Below are 2,696 nucleotides of genomic sequence, written 5' to 3'. Positions count from 1 at the left end.
AACTTAGGTTATTTCTTTATTTTACAGGTATGAAAACAAAAAGAAACTAACTACTAATTTAAAGTCTAAAGGTAAGAGAAATAATGGATACTATATTTTCATTTTGTGTTTTGACCAAAGGAATTGTTGGTGACATGTGTTTGTTTTCTTGTGTAAGGGCTATGAAGCATGCCCGCGATCACAAGGGCAGTCCTTGCAGTTCTCCCTGGTGTAATGTTGTCTCCAAGGGGATCATAGGGCTTCAGTGACAGGCCTGTGACCTGAGAACACATGGGTACTATGGGCCACAGTGGCATAGCATTTAATTTGCAAGTATGAATAGTGAGAGAATCCTGACCTCCACATTTAACTGATTACCAGCACTGGTATCTTCTACCTATGATATGTTTCTTGCCTCTGTCCCCATCCTCACTGCTCATGCCTCTCAAGTACCCGCTGCTCAAGACATGACAGGGCTTTCAGGAGACTCCAACTGGTTTCCTCACATCCAGCTCCTCCTCAACTCCTGACTGTCCTCTACCTGGCCACCAGCATCTAAAACCTCATTTAACCTTTCTACCTTCCTGCTTAAGAATTGCCAATGCCTTCCCGCTACCTACAGGATAGGATCTCTAACTTCCTGCCTTTGTGGTCTGGCCCTATTTTCTTCGAAGGTCTTATCCTCTTTGGGTCTAGTCACAACTAGCTTTTTCCAGATATACCACACTTGCACCTCTATGCCTTTGCTCATACTATTCCTTCTCTCTGGTGTTGCTTTTCCTTTTTCTCAGCCTAGCGAGCTCCTATTCGTCCTTCAACCCACAGATTGCAGGGAGACTCTGACTTTCCTTCCACGCTAACACTGTGACATATCCCTTGCCACACGTGGGCTCCCTCTGCTCCAGTCTCCTTTAACCCCATTCTCAGTGGGTTTTAATTGAGAGCATGGGTTTGAGTCAGACAAGCTGGGTGGCACTCTGCTTGACCACCCACCAACGCTGATTACAGCCAATTACTTAACTTTTCACAGCCTCGATTTTCTCAGTTAAACAGAGACATTAATACTTATCTTACCAAGTTGGTGGAAAGATTAAATGAGGTTCTATATAAAACGTCATTGCAGAGCTGACAAGTCATGCCATGTAGAAATCGGTAGTCATGGAGGTTGTCAGTGTAGCAGACAATGTTGTCTGACCACCTTTGGTCACTTTAGCACAGCTCACTGACATGTGTTTGGCCTTGTATATCGGACATCTGTGTATCTTCACCTGAAGGCTTTCTCTGGCTGCAGGAGCATGCTCATTTCTCACAGGGCAGCCCACAGTGCTAGGGAGTTGATGCCCTGATTGGAAAAAAAACCCTCAAACAATGAAAGATAGGATGTGGTGGATAAAAAACCCCACTTTCTTATTCTTCTTAGGACATTTTGAGGAGAGTTCTGCAGTCTCTCAGAGGGCCCCCTGCAGGACTGAGCCCCAGGTCACACTGCCTGTCCTGCTCATTAACACCCTCTGTTGGCTTCCTCTCTTTCCCGGTTCACTTTCCCAGCCCCCCAACCCTTGTCATTCCCAGGATTACTTCCCACATGAATCATGTGTATCCAGTTTTTTATGTCAGTGTGAAGTTCACTACTCCCCTCTGCTCAGAGTGGAGAGGCAGCTGAGGTGAGGTGCTATCAGGCCTGATAAAACACCCAAGTAGCCCTGCTTTCATGTTAATCCTGATTTTAAAACGCAATCCTACAGTAAAGAGTTGGACACGACAAAAGAGAAAAGAAAGTATGTTGCAAAGTATTTTCTATAACAATGCATAGAAAACATTGTGAAATGTGTAAATTTGTGCAGTACTGACATGCATTCTGGGTATATCTGGTCAGGTCCAGCGCATGGTGGTGTCCCTGCTAGGCCTTTTGCAGACCAGTGCTCCAGTTAGCAGTACGCTGATTAAACCAAACTAATCAGTGTGCTGAGATGTTAAACAGCTGTCCGGTTTTCTCTTCCAGCCTTCTGGGGTGAGTCTGATGATAGTAACTCAGAAATTGAAGCTGCTTTACGTCCTAGAAACCATACCACATCCACTGATGATTCTGATGATTTTTATGACTGATAAGCTGTAACAGCTGTTGAAAATAAAGTCTTTAAACAAACCGAAATTCTGTCTCATATGTGATTTCCAAAATAAACGAGTCCTTTCAAGTTTTTTGATTGTTTAATATGAAAACTCGGGACCACATTGATATTCCAGTGAAATTATGAACTAGCATATTCATTTTTCAGTGTTATTAAAAAACAAAGTGATGAATGTGATGCCCATTAAAATTCAAATTGTTTTCTTTGTAGAAATTGACAAGCTTATCCAAAATTTGTATGGAAATTCGAAGGACCCAGAATAGCCAAAACAATCTTGAAAAATAAAAACAAAGTTGAGTACTCATAATATAGAGAAGAGGCATAAGAACTACACAAATTGTCTAAACATTAAACCAAGTGGAATTCAGAGCCTTCTATAATATGCTGTTATATTCAGAACCTGGTCGATCAGATCAGCCATATAGCCAGACCATGAGGAACCTATAGAATAAAGGAAGATTCCTGCACAGATTACTAACAACTGCTTACCCATACCATGAAAGGAAAATAGGAAAACAAAGACTAAGCTGTACCTTTCACTAATGGATGGATAAACCCAACTATTCATTCCATTCTTTACTCCCTATA

At 42.1% G+C, this 2,696-nt stretch overlaps 1 long non-coding RNA gene across 1 annotated transcript; it reads left to right on the top strand.

Annotated features, from left to right (window-relative positions):
• Positions 1-2,131, top strand: LOC111735465. The gene is made up of 2 exons (XR_002778796.1): positions 1-71; positions 1,982-2,131. It is a non-coding gene; the product is annotated as an uncharacterized LOC111735465 (long non-coding RNA).
• The last annotated feature ends 565 nt before the right edge of the window (positions 2,132-2,696 follow it).

Source organism: Pteropus vampyrus, unplaced genomic scaffold (genome assembly GCF_000151845.1).
Source record: "Pteropus vampyrus isolate Shadow unplaced genomic scaffold, Pvam_2.0 Scaffold1000001480, whole genome shotgun sequence".
NCBI lineage: Eukaryota > Metazoa > Chordata > Mammalia > Chiroptera > Pteropodidae > Pteropus > Pteropus vampyrus.
The sequence above is the reverse complement of the archived record's forward strand: the minus strand, read 5'-3'. Positions and strand labels throughout refer to the sequence as shown.